This window comes from Malaclemys terrapin, chromosome 10, assembly GCF_027887155.1.
Source record: "Malaclemys terrapin pileata isolate rMalTer1 chromosome 10, rMalTer1.hap1, whole genome shotgun sequence".
Lineage (NCBI taxonomy): Eukaryota > Metazoa > Chordata > Testudines > Emydidae > Malaclemys > Malaclemys terrapin.
This window is the reverse complement of record NC_071514.1, coordinates 62,471,880-62,486,675: the sequence shown is the minus strand read 5'-3', so window position 1 is coordinate 62,486,675 and position 14,796 is coordinate 62,471,880. Positions and strand designations below refer to the sequence as shown.

The following is a 14,796-nucleotide window of genomic DNA, read 5'->3' as shown; positions in this document are numbered from 1 at the left end:
AATTCAGCTATAGGGCATCTCAGGTTCACATTTTACAAGTCCATGGGGAGTATTTGGTTTCTGCAAGCCCACATCGTGCATCCCTGTTATAAATATTTCCAGTGTCCGAAGCGAATGACATTTCACTGGAATAGGTCCCGTTTGGATAAGCAGTTTGAGTGAATTTGTTTGACTAAATCTGTTATTTCAGTACCACTAATATTAGCCTTTTAAAATATACTAATTCCTCAAAATTCTCTTCTTCCATTAGCCCTATCAAGGTAGACCTGAAAAATTAAGGGCCAGCTCCTTACACTGGTGTAAATCCTACTTATACCAGCTGAGGATCTGGGCCTAAGTATATGACACTAGCCCAATTGGGACATCTCCACTGTCCAGAGACTTTGCCTTTCCTAGCCATAAGGTATCTTACGTATTCCAACTCCATGGTCTACTTAACTTGGGCCTCCATCCATCCAACTACCAGTGAAGTGAGTGGCAAAATCCCATTGGTTTCTACTAGACATATGATTGGACCCTTGGATTGAAAGCTTCTTGGGAGAGAGAGGCAGGATTATGTCTTCCATTATGCTTTATATGGCTCTGAGGGTTGAAACTGAGCTTTGCCGATACAAGAGCAGGTTAACGTAATAGGAGTCGAGGGTTTATCAAACTGCTTTGACTTGCACTGCAGGACTGGTCCAGCACATAGCAGCGCCCGGTTCAGCAAGAGGGCAAAAAGGTGGCTTAGAGCAGCATTTCTCAAATGCGGCAATCATGGCTGCATGTGGCCACCAGGGGCTTTTCTTGTGGCCACAGCTTCCAGGGAGGTGATGGGAGGGGCGAGCAGAGCAGTGGCCCCTCCCCAGGGGCTACCAGCAGGGATTGGGCCCTGCCCTCCTCTGGAGCCACAAATGCTGGTGGAGTCTGCAAAAAAAACCCTGCATAAATACATTACGATTATTTGGACATGTATATGTGCATATTTATTTGTTTTTCTTAAAGTCTATTAAGTGTTTTAGGAAAAATTGTCAGAGCGGCTGGCTGCAAGAGTTGGTGGTCACACTCTGTGGCCCCCCCACAAAATTTTGTTGTGAGAACCCCTGGCTTAGAGCCATCTTTGCAACCCCACCCTCTTTGTTACCTCACATGCTTCTCAGCCACAGATGAGCAGTTGGGTCTGCCAAAGCATTTCAAAACTGATTGGTGGTAATCCTTCTGTTGCTCCTATTCTGGACTTCTCTTGAGAAGTTAATGTCGATGGTGCTGGAAACCACTGTGACCTTTTCGGATGCTAACATCCATTAATGACCCAGATGAAATCACCAAATTCATTTCCACTTGTGATCTGTGGCAAAATTGACGTCAGGATTCCTGAGTACAAAGTTGAACCCACTGTGCCATCCAAACTGTATTTGCTGTTAAGAATACTTGTTTGTTATATTTATTGGCTGCTAGGAATCTTGGGAACTTGAATTTGGAACTGGACTATCCAAACTGTTCTTTAGACAAGGTTAAAAAATGCCCTGTAATGAAACTTGTAGTGAAAGGGGGACATTTGAAAGCACCGATTAATTTCCTTACTGCTTAACATTATTATCATGAAGTCTGCTTGTAGCATTGCTGTCACTGTCAACATTTTCATTATAACCATATTTTGTAGAAGTTAAGTGTGTAATTCCATCAGGCTGAACCACATGTTATACAAGTTTGCAGCATGCATGAAATATCTTTGCCCCATCACTGTCTGAATTTCATTTAAGCTGCTTTAAGCTTAGTTGCCAATGAATGTATTTTGCCTGCCATCATCTAGAGTCAAGCGTACTGCTGTTTGTGCTGATTACATACAGTTAGATGGGGAAGAAATAGCCAAAGCGAAGCTATTCAGTTAAAGATGGATACAGGATGTTGATGAGGTTAAGAGTCTTGAGGCATTTGCTATTTTCCTTTTTAAAAACACTGTTATAGTTGAACAGCAACCACCAGGGAGGCCATAGCCTAGCATTTAGTGTCCAATCCCAGTTCCATTAAAGTCAGAGGCAAAATTCCTATTGACTCTGGTAATGCCAGGATTTGGTTCTATGGACCCTATCCTGCACCACTGAAGTCAATGGGAGTGTTGCCACTGACTTCAATTGGTGCAGGACTGGGGCAGCAAAACTAGCTGGAAGATCTGAATGGCTGAGTCAAAGCTGAGCAAACTTAACAAACTTATAATTATTGTTATAAACTGAGACAATATTTTCATAAATGTTGCAAAGTTTGAAGGGCAAGTTACCATGGTTACTGTTCTATTTACAGCACTCTTCTTTTCTTTGCTGTGCAACAACCAATAGGAAAGCAGGGCTTCATTCTGAACATTCTACTACATCTGTATGGAGTCACATTTTAGAACACTGTGGATCACTTTCCTGGCCCACTTTTCCAAGTTGCAGCAACAAGTTTCTAGGACTGCAGTTAAGGAATATTTCTTTACATTGCCATTTTGAGCAAGCCTAGGTATGTATGTATAGTGAATAGTTTTAATGCTTAATTATAGCTTTATAATATTTATTTTATACTAGTTCAGATAAATTGTGAATTAAAAACTTGCTTGGAACAGTCTCATGAGGACACATTAACCCATTTGCCATATTTCCTGAAAATTAACTGAAATCTAGATAGCAAATTAACTACCTAGAAGTAAGTGCATTTAGGACAATTCTTTGCTGGCAACACAGCTTTCAAACACGCTTGAACCTGCTAGACCAGATTAATCCCTAGAGTAGCTCCATTAAGCAGGGATAAATTTGGCCTCTGATCTCTTCAATTCTGACTTACACATATTTGTTTGGAAATCATTGTGCCTGCTCAAAAAATGGTCAAACCAATTCCCTTCCCAAGGTGCTAGATGAACATTGGTGTAGATGGGCAGTAAAGTGCCTGTGTAATCTGATAAAGAAATTTCTTACAATTTAAATATTTAATAAGTACCTTCCACATAGAGAACCCATGCCGTAAAAAAATAAACATTTGCTTAATAGTGTTATGACACCATATAATGGAAGGCTTTACTGAATACAACCTCTCATAATAAGTATGCACAAGGGAGTAAAATTACTGTTGCCTGGTACCTTAACTCTGAATTTTGGATTTTTTTTTGTTTGTTTAGGGTGTCAGTCAGACCCTGGACACTACTTTGCTGAATAATAGTTACCTTATTTTATCATGCTATTTCACATTAAAGGCCAGATTTACATCATTGTGTGTATTTAAAAATGACATTTGCCATCATGGCTTCACAAATTCGTTCATGTTGCTCCCTGGGACTGAAATAACTTTAGACTTCTTGTCTTCCATGAAGTCCCTCTTTTTAAAATCTGCTTCTTTAGTAAAGCCTTCCAACATTGATCTCTGTGCCATCACTGCCCAATGACTATATTCTGTTTGAGTTATGTGCTGCATCTGTCTGAATTAGACTGACTGCAAGTTCCTCAAGACAGAGATTGTTCCTGTCTTTTATTTATGCAGTTAGAGAGGAATATGGTCTTTTGGTTAAGCAAAGGACTGGAAACTAAAAGTTCTCTACCTAGCCTTCTTACTTTGGAAAAGTGATCTTGGAAAAGTCACTTAATCTCTGCTTGCCTCAGTTTCCCAACTAGATTCTGGCTGCTTTAACCACTGTGTCCTATTTGTGGCAGAATTGATGTTTCCTGTCTCGGATAAGGGGCATGTAAATACTACAGCTACAGACATATGAGAAATATACATAGACAGGGCATGTAAACGCTTGTCATTTTAGACACCAGATTCCTTAAGTTTCTCAAGTACCTGGAATTCCAATCTGTTCTGGCATCTGACAGGCCTGGAGTATATTCTGCTCACATTGACAGATGATATATTAGGCAGTACTCCCCCAAATTCTTGGCCATCCATACGAGCATCTTGGAGCATTGGCCTACCAGTTTGTTTTAGTACCACATGTGATCACTTCTTCGAGAGAGAGAGATGTCCCTGTGGGTGCTCCACTCCAGGTGTTGGTGCTTCCCTGCACCTTCGCTCGGAGATTTTTTGTAGCAGTACTCGTACTAGCCACGCATGCGCAGAGGCTGCCCCTCCCCCCCCAGTGAGTCTAGGATAATAGTACACATGCGTGGCCAATCTCCTCAGTTCCTTCTCTACCGTCCCCGGCCTGAGACGGAGCTCAGCAGACTCGTTAGGAAATCCCTCACTCTAGTTACAATTACCTATTCTAGTAGTTAGTTTGTTGTCAGTTCTTGTTAGTGTAGTTCACTAGTTCTTTTATCTGTTAAAAAAAAAAAAAATTCTCTCAGCCGCAGCCGCTTCTACCATGCCTGGCTCCACAGGCTTTAAGCGCTGCTCTACGTGTAAGGACGCTATCACACTCTCTGATGGCCACTCTCAATGTATAAAGTGCTTGGGGGAAACACACATTCCCCAAAAATGTGCCCACTGTACCAAACTCAGTTCCAGGGCATGGAAGGACAGGGAGCTTAAACTGAAACTGCTCCTCCTGCAAAAGTCTATCGGGTCAGTTTCAGACCCAGGCGCTGACTCCGGCTCTACTGCCCGCCACAGCCCCCCTGCTTCAAAAAAACTGAAGAAATCTACAAAAAAGGGGCAGCCCTCTCCAACAAAAAGAAGAACAGGAGTACTTGTGGCACCTTAGAGACTAACAAATTTATTAGAGCATAAGCTTTCGTGGACTACAGCCCACTTCTTCGGATGCAGTGGGCTGTAGTCCACGAAAGCTTATGCTCTAATAAATTTGTTAGTCTCTAAGGTGCCACAAGTACTCCTGTTCTTCTTTTTGCGGATACAGACTAACACGGCTGTTACTCTGAAACTCTCCAACAAAGAAGTTGGTGAGTTCCTCAGGCAGGTCAACAGTTTCCCTGCCTGTGTTTCCTCGCCTCAGCACTTTTGAAGAGCCGGGCTCCTCAGGCACCGCACGAAAGCCGCCTCAGGCTGCGGCGGCGGCACAAAGCTCCGGTGCCGAGGCTTCAGGCTTTCAGTTGCCTGCCTCGTTTATGGCACCGTTCGGCACCGCGACGGATGCGGTGCCGACATTTCCCGCCCTGCCTGACCCTCTGCAGGTTGATGTTGCCCCCCCCCCGGCATCTACCACGGCACGGGCAACCACAGCACAGGCTGACAGGGAGATCAAAGGCAAAACTCCTGCTCAGAGGAATGTTCCCTCACGGCAACCTCCTCCTCCACAGTTTTCACCTCACGCAGGAGCCTAACCTTTATAATTTACTCAGACAGCAGATCTATTGGTATCACCTATTCTGCAGTCTCCCCTGATAAATGCCTGTTTTTCTCCAATGCCTGAGTCAGGATCAGAACAACCTTCCTCCACTGAGGAGGAAACTGATCCACAGGCAGTTTTTTCTCCATATCAAGACTCCCAGACCCCAATCAACAGAGGTTACAAAAAAACTACCTCAGCCTGTTCTCAGGATCCTGCCCCATGGGGAGTGAACCCCTGGATGGCACCACCTATGCCCTACCCACCACCATGGCAATGTTGGGCACCATGGGCATCGTACCCTCGAGAACACGTGCGCTACGGCACTTTGACCAGGCGCAACACCGGTTTAGCACCGCCTCATGACGGACCTGCCAGTGACATAAGATACCAGGCAGCACCGTCACACTTCCAGGAGCAACTGAGTCCTGCTCCTATTCCAGCAGAGCCCGACGTAATGCCTGAGGAAGCCTTACGTCCCCTTCCTCCAACACCATCGGATGACTATGCAAAATTCCAAGATCTCTTTAAAAGAGCTGCCAGTGACTTGAGAATTATCTTAGAGGAAGTCACTGAACAACGGCATGAGCTAACAGACATCTTGCAGCCCTCTTCTTCCTCTAGAATGGCATTACCAATCAACGTAGCCCTTTTAGAACCCGCTAAATCCATCTGGCAGACTCCAGCCACAAGCCTACCTACCTGTAAACAAGAGGACAGGAAGTACTTCATCCCTTCAAAGGGCTCTGAATTCCTTTTTACCCATCCGGCGTCAAACTCATTGGTAGTGGATTCAGCGAACCAGAGGGCCAAACAACAGTACGCCCGCTCCACTCCAGCCAACAAGGACAGTAAACGCCTGGATCTCTTTGGCCGTAAAGTATATGCATCCTCGACGCTACAATTTCGCATAGCTAATTATACTGCTGTCCTTGCAAAATATGACCACAAAAACTATAATAAATTCATGGATTTTATTGATCACATCCCAGAGCAGAAGAAACAACAATTCACAGCTCTGGTTTCCGAGGGACAAACCATATCACATACCGCTCTCCAAGCGGCCCTCAATGTAGCTAACACTGCAGCAAGGTCGACCGCCACAGCAGTGGTCATGCGACGGGGTTCATGGCTCTCCTCCTCCTTCTTTCCTCGAGAGGTCCAGAGCACCATTGAAGATCTTCCCTTTGACGGGGGAAAAACTTTTTGCCTCCACCACAAACGACGTGCTTCATTCGATGAAGGACGCAAGGGCAACCCTCCGGTCCCTAGGCCTCCAGCCACCTGCGACCAGAAGATGACAATATAGATATCAACCTTATCAACACCCATGCTACCCCGCATTTACACAACACTCCTATAGACCACAGGAACAACAACAGCAACAACAATGCCGAAGACCAAGATTCCAGTGTCGTCGTCCTAACTCTATAGGGGCGCCGCAACCCCCTCCAACTAATAGGCAGATTTGAAGCATTGGTCGAGGGTTTAGAAAACAGCGTTCCCACTTCAGCCGGCACACCTATCTTTGGACACCGCCTACGACCATTCTCTCATCACTGGCAGAAAATTACATCCGACAAATGGGTCATAGAGGTAGTTACAATTGGATACGCCATCCCCTTCCCCTCCCTCCCTCCCACCCACCCACCCTCCCCGTCCCTCTTCAGGGACCCATCTCACGAGCAACTACTCTTCCAAGAAGTGCAGCATCTCCTTCAACTGGGAGCAGTAGAAACTGTGCCAGAACGACACAGAGGGAAGGGTTTTACTCCCATTATTTCTTAACAGACAAGAAAAATGGGGGATGGCGACCAATCCTCGACCTCAGGCGGCTCAACAAATTTGTCAAAAAGCAAAAGTTCAAGATGGTCACTCTCACCACCATAATCCCAGCGCTGTAGCAGGGCGACTGGTTTTCAGCCCTTGACCTACAGGACGCCTATTTTCATGTGACTATACACCCGTCCCACAGACGATTCCTACGCTTTACTCTCGGCTCCACACATTTCCAATACAGGGTTCTCCCTTTCGGACTGTCCACGGCCCCCCGTGTTTTTTCCAAGATCCCGGCCGTAGTTACGGCCTACCTCAGAAAACAAGGGGTCGTAATATTTCCTTACCTAGACGATTGCCTCCTCAAAGCTTCAACGTTCGACGAAGCTCTCCGATCCATACGACTTACCATCAATTGTTTCCTATCTTTAGGCCTGCAAGTAAACAAAAACAAATCCACATTATACCCCACCCAACATCTGGAGTTCATAGGGGCATACCTCGATTTGCGGACGGGGTTGGCATCTCTCCCACCAGACCGCTTCAACTCTATAAGCCGACTGGCCACAAGGATTCGCAACATCCCCAGGTGACTGTCCGGGACTGCCTACAAATACTAAGTCACATGGCCTCGTGCACCTCTGTCATCCAAAATGCATGCCTATACATGAGGTGCTTCCAAGCGTGGTTGGCCACGGTGTACAGACCGAATGTGCACCCTCTAAACAAGACTCTCTCCATACCTGTCCGAGTCAAAGATTCTCTACAGTGGTGGACAATTCACTCCAACCTCTGCTCTGGAGTCCCCTTTCTTCAGCAGGCTCCATCCCTCATACTGACGACCGATGCATCTCTGACAGGCTGGGGTGCACACATGTCTCACCACACAGCCCAGGGACTTTGGTCTTCAACTGAGACCTCTCTCCATATAAATGTCCTAGAACTTGGAGCCATTCACAATGCGTGCTGTCAATTCCTGCCACTAATCAAGAATCAACACGTATGCATAATGACAGACAATATTGCATGCATGTTCTATGTGAACAGGCAGGGAGGAGCTCGATCCCAGTCGCTGTGCACAGAGGCTATGAAACTCTGGAACTGGTGCATTGCGAACAACATCCGGGTATCAGCGGCCTATCTTCCCGGAGTGATGAATACCACAGCGGACGAACTAAGCAGACGTTTCCCTTGGGATCACGAATGGGAAATAAACGAGCACACCATTAACAATGTATTCCGCATTTGGGGCTACCCAGCAATAGACCTCTTTGCAACTGCAAAAAACAAGAAATGTCCCAATTTTTGCTCCAGAGCAGGGCTAGGCAAACATTCCCTGGGAGACGCATTCATGATCCCATGGCACCAAAACTTACTCTATGCGTTTCCCCCGATACCGGTTCTCAACAGGGTCCTGATAAAAATACGAACAGATGGGGCCAAGGTGATCCTAATTGCCCCATCATGGCCCAGACAGCCCTGGTTTCCGTTTCTCACCAAAATGTCGATTCGACCACCAATCCCCTTGCTTCTCATTCCGAACCTCCTATCACAACAACACGACCGTTTTCTCCACCCCAACCTATCCATGCTTCACCTCAAAGCATGGTTCCTACATGGTTCTCCCAAAGCGAACTAGATTGCTCTGAACAAGTTCAAAGAGTGCTCCTACATAGCAGAACACAATCTACTCGCACCACCTATCTACGTAAGTGGAAACGATTCACACACTGGTGTTCAGCTAAACAACTTAGTCCCACATCAGCATCTCTTCCGCTCATACTTGACTACCTATTGGACCTTAAGCAATCCGGCCTTTCTTTCAGCTCCATCAGGGACCATTTAGCTGCTATTACAACTTTTCATGACAAAATTGATGATACTTCTGTATTTGCTCATCCTATCACCAAGCGCTTCCTCAAGGGACTCCAAACCCTATACCCAGACATTAAACCACCCACCACCCCGTGGGACCTTCATCTAGTTCTATCTTGCCTAACTCAACAACCATTTGAACCCCTAGCCACATGCTCCCTTTTACACCTCTCGATGAAAACAGCATTTTTAGTGGCAATTACCTCCGCCAGATGGGCAGGAGAAATAGCAGCTCTTATGGCAGACCCACCATATACGCTATTTTTCAAAGACAAGGTTACCCTCAGGTTACACCCCAATTTTCTTCCTAAGGTACACTCGTCATTCCACATTAATGAGCCGATACACTTACCGACCTTTTCCCCAAAGCCACATGCGAACTCGTTCGAAGCCTCAATGCATACACTAGACGTACACAGGGCCTTGTCCTTCTATTTGGATAGAACCAAACCTTTTACAAATTCTTCCAGACTTTTTGTCTCCATCGCGGAGTGCTCCAAAGGTACACCTATTTCTACCCAGAGACTTTTGAACTGGATTTCTCAGTGCATCCGGTTGTGCTATCAGATGAAGAAAGTTACACCTCCAGACGGCATCAGAACACACTCCACTAGATCTATGGCTGCCTCTGTAGCATTCTTATGCAAAGTTTCCCTGGCTGATATCTGTAAAGCAGCCACCTGGTCCTCTGAGCACACATTTGTTAAACACTATGGCCTTACTCAAGGCCCTCTATCTGATACACATTTGGGCAGGGCTGTACTATCTACGGCATTCCTATCAGATCCTTAAGATACACGGCTTTTAAGTCACCTGGAGTGGAGCACCCACAGGGACATCTCTCGAAGAAGAAGAGGAGGTTACTCACCCTGTGCAGTAACTGACGTTCTTCAAGATGAGTGTCCCTGTGGGTGCTCCACTACCCACCCTCCTCCCCTCTACTTCGGAGTTGGGGTAGCCTCCGTTGTAGAGAAGGAACTGAGGAGATTGGCCACGCATGCGTACTATTATCCTAGACTCACTACGGGGTGGGGCAGCCTCTGTGCATGCGTGGCCAGTACGAGTACTGCTACGAAAAATCTCCAAGTGAAGGCGCAGGGACGCACCAACACCTGGAGTGGAGCACCCACAGGGACACTCATCTCGAAGAACGTCAGTTACTGCACAGGGTGAGTAACCTCCTCTTGGCTAACTAAAGCAGTCTCCACTGGTATTTGGGATCTCTCCTTTGCCACGCTTTTCATCAAAAGCCTACTCAGAGTTCCAGGCAGTTGAAATGGAATTTGTTGTCTTCTTGTGAGCATTTGCCCCTGATGGCTAACTCCTCTCATCCTGTTAACCAGTAAGATAGACTTGCATTTGATATAATGATCATGTCCAAGAATAAGCCAAACACTGCTTGTCTGCTCCAGACTTCTATGTATTGGATCTATCAAGAGAGATGCTGATCTGATCTCACCTCTGTACTCTGGCCCTTGTTTTAGGCCCTCAGTCTCTGGAGGCTCCATTAGTAGATGGGTCCCTGGGAGACTGCTTGCATTTACACAGGCCAACATTCCTAAGGGGAGAGGTGGTTTTCCTTAGAGGACACCGTAGTCCTTTGTTTACAGGGGAAGTTTGAACATTTTCTTTCCTGGGAGACCAAGAGTTCTTATTTCTTGTAAGGCTGTATAATATTTTTACGTGATCATGAGGATGCCAAGCCCTTCTAGGATGTGGATTGCTTAAATCATTCTCCTTCTGTAATGGCTCTGTCTTCTGGGATTTAATCAGTATGCCATCTAGGTCCAGTATCTCTCTGATGCCCCTAATTTTTAAACCTACATAAACTTTAGGAGCTTTGTGAACTAGAATGGAATAAATGATAAACTGAAAGGGACACTAGTCTTATAAGAACTCTGGGTACTTTAACAGTTTTGGGAAATGATAGGTAGACATCCTTCAGAGCCAATCTTGCCAGCTCATCAAATCATTCTTCTTTAGCAGCCTTGCTGTATCCTGGAGAGCAGATTTATTCCTACTATCATCCATATCTGTGGGGATGGTTCCTTGTTAGGGTGACCAGATATCCCGATTTTATAGGGACAGTCCTGATTTTTTGGTCTTTTTCTTATATAGGCTCCTATTACCCCCCATCCCCTGTCCCGATTTTTCACATTTGCTGACTAGTCACCCTATTCCTTGTGCTGAGGGGGCCTCAGCCCACATTTAGGAGCTCTCTATGACCAATTTTAGAGCACTCTTCAGTCCTTGGGACACTGAAAAGTCCATAGATTTCTCTGCCACCAAAGTCACAAGCCTCATGTCAGCTTCTATAGCTGAGGTTCCAGCTCTTCAGTATGTTTGAAGTTCAGGCAATCTCCAAGAAAGGAAGGTCTTAACTTGCCACCCTTAACCCTACACATAAATACATGTTGTCAGCTGATGTTCCTCAGTGCAACAAAAGAACTGGAGGAGTGTCATAATGGGGTGGCAGAGGGTGTCATGGTCATGACAAAGACTGTACAAGATGATACACACGTAGGTGTAATGGTGAATGTTCTTATGTCTTAAGCTGCTGTTCCAAAAAATTAGAAAATGAAGTGTAATATAGAACTTAATCTTGCATTCCTTGCTCATCTAAATTCCCATTGATTTCAATGGGAGTTTTGAGCATGTGAGGGATGCAGAGTTGGGCCCAAAGAAGTAGCAGTCCTGATTTAAAATCTCAATTAGCTCTTATTAGTAGCACTTATATCCTCTTTGCTACCTCTAGAGGGTAGAACAATCATGAATCTTTACTCAATGGTATGGTGAGTTTACACAGAGCTATTTCAGTCCTCTACAACAGCGCTTCTCAAAGTGGTCCGCGAGCCATCGGCTGCTGGTCCGCGGCGAGTTTCCTCATAAGAGCGTCGAATAGGATAATAATATGGCACCGGTCCCTGGCACATTGGGGGAAAAAATTGCCAGTCCCCCACATCAGATAGCTCGAGAAGCACTGCTTTAGAAGCCTTAAAGTTTCCTTTTTCAGAACTGCACAGAAATTGTCAGTCTGTGCAGCTGTCCAACAGTCCTGAGCCTGGCAATACAGCAATTTAGTAGTGCTTTGCCAGATTCATCCCACTCCAGACATATTCCTAGCAGTCTGATGGAAGTCTCAGGGCTACTTTGGTAGCAATTGTGCAGGACAAAGCCCCCATTGTTGCGGATGTCTCTGCTTTCAACCATGGGAATCCACTACACCAGGAACTCCTGACTGATAAAGGTTAGGACAGTTGTGCTCCTTTTCTCATAATGCAGGTGTTGCATGGCACATTTTGCAATTGATTTTGAGGACAATTGTTCCTTCGTCACTTTTGGCATCACTAAGCAGCCCAGTATCTATTGCTGTTTTCAGTCATTGTGTGTAACTTCAGCCAGGTGCACTGCCATTTGAACTAGTAGAGCCATAGATAAGCATGGCTGTTTACATAACAAATAAAGATGAAGTGCCTGCCCCAAATCTAAGAACAGGAGGAGCTGGCAGCATCAGGAGGGCTTGTGGAATGAGCAGGAGAGCAAACGCTGATCATGTGATTGTTTGGAAGAGTAGTGCTCTTTAGGTCACTTTATATTTAAGAATATACAGATGTTAGCTATAAAGAAAACAGGTGTATTTTTTAAGTAACCCTGATAATGGTTTCTGAAAAGATTTCCTATAAACTACTTAGATTTCAATGACTGTAAACAGTTCTTCCCCATACTATAGAAAAAATAGTCTGTTGTTGCGCCTCACTTGCTAATTCAACATTACAGTGCATTTTTTGGCACTACTGCAGTTCACTGAGCTGAACTTCCTGGTACTGGATATACAGCATGTGCATTAAGAAGGATACAGCATCTGCAAAGACTGAGAATATACAGTCCTTATTCACTTTACTGTGCTTCTCCCAAAAGCATTTTAGAGACTGCACAGAAATGTATTAATGAAATGTTTAGCACTAGAAGGGTCCTGGATATTAGCTGGTCTGCTTTTATTGAAAGTTCTACTCAAACAATGTGGGATTAATACATCGTATACACACTCTTATATGATACAGCTAATCGCCTGATCATGGGTTTCAAGAGGTAGCTTAGATAAAGTGCTCTCTATAATATAATGATATCAACAGAACTTGTTTATAACTTAGAACTCTGCCAGGTGCAAAGTCTGAGTTTGATTTTTTACAACTGGCAAAGCAAAGGCATGTCTACTCTGTCTTGCCCTTTGATTACTCAACTGATCTGAACTGTTGAAAGTAGCACTGAGATTCCTCAGCCACGTGCTGCAGAACTTTCTTTTTCTATCATGCAGAATGTCTTTTAAAAACATCAACCTGCATAACAGAAAAATAATACACACAAACGCAGGCAGGTAACTTTTCAAAAATCTAACATTTCTTACACAGGCCAAAATTCAAGTGAGTGTAGAAAGCACACAAGAGGCCTGCTGTGCCAGGATAGTACAGATGTTAGAGGGGGCAAAATTTGGTCCAACAGTTGGAATTTATGCAACATTTCTGCTCACAATGCATGAGCCAGAATGTAATCTAGCTCACTTTTTCAGAGATGTGTTGGCTCTGTAGGAGTGAAAACTCATTTTTGTGGCTCACATAAGTAGCTATGACTCTGAAAACTTAAAAAGAACAGGAGTACTTGTGGCACCTTAGAGACTAACAAATTTATTAGAGCATAAGCTTTCGTGGACTACAGCCCACTTCTTCGGATGCATATGGCTGTAGTCCACGAAAGCTTATGCTCTAATAAATTTGTTAGTCTCTAAGGTGCCACAAGTACTCCTGTTCTTTTTGCGGATACAGACTAACACAGCTGCTACTCTGAAATCTGAAAACTTAAGAGATCTGCTCCCTGTGTGTAAAAATGGTGCCACCTTTACAGTAATGGCTTCATACCAGAACTATGCCTTAAATGCTTGGAGCCCCCGGTACCGACCTAGGTGTCGTTCTTCCTTTCCCATGTTAATATTTTATTTTTAAAACTAGATTACAGCTGCCAAAAGCCCTATCTAAGCATGATAGTCCCTTTAAGCAAAAATATTTTCATGTTGTTCTGCCAAAAAAACTATCAACTTTAATGTATAATGCTTAGCTGAAACATTACCCACCTTGGAGTCTACATGACTTGCACCCTACAGATACATACGGAGCTAAACAGAGGAGTGAGAGTAGAATAGACCCAGGGAGAAGCATAGGGATATGGTGATGGCAACTTTAGAAAGGCATAGGGGCCATAGGAAGTTGCTTAAAAGGAGAGTGAACTTCAAGAAGTTTGTATGAAGTGCCAGCTTTTGCTGCTCTAGTGCAGGAATTAGACAACAAAACTCGCCACTCTGAAATTACAGGGTCATTAACGCTCTAGAACTGAACCCAAAATTGGGAGCGGCTGATTGGCTTCAACTTTATGGACTGCCAGCTCAGCCAATCAGGCTTCACAGTGGAGGCAGAAATACCTACACAGTTAAGGCTGAGACAGCTTTTTGCTTTTCCCCTTCACAATGCTGACCATCTAAGGCTTCAGGGTGGAGTGGAGAGAGACCCCTGATGGATCCCTGGTGTGGGATGGAAGGAGTGGAAGAAGCCTTTTGCCTAGCCTGTCCACAGCATGTCAATCCAGCTAGAAATGAGGGAAGATGAAGAAGAATATTGTTACAATCTAACACGGGGTGGCCAAGTTCAGAAGTTAATATGCAGCTCCTTGTATAGGCACTGACTCTGGGTCTGGAGTACAGGTGCCAACTTTCCAATGTGCCAGGGGGTGCTCACTGCTCAACCCCTGACTCTGCCCCCCTCCCCTGAGCCTGCTATGCCCTTGCTCCTCCCTCTCTGAGCCTCCTGCACGCCACAAAACAGCGGGGCTGCCGGTGGGTGGGAGGTGCTGGGAGCGGAGGAGCTGAT

General features: G+C 45.1%; 1 long non-coding RNA gene across 1 annotated transcript; it reads right to left on the bottom strand.

The window, feature by feature from the left end:
* Positions 1–6,190: 6,190 nt before the first annotated feature.
* On the bottom strand, positions 6,191–14,492 carry LOC128843892 (uncharacterized). Its single transcript, XR_008446384.1, has 3 exons — positions 14,356–14,492; positions 7,354–7,440; positions 6,191–6,514 (listed from the first exon to the last, which is right to left on the bottom strand). It is a non-coding gene; the product is annotated as an uncharacterized LOC128843892 (long non-coding RNA).
* Between the last annotated feature and the right edge of the window lie 304 nt (positions 14,493–14,796).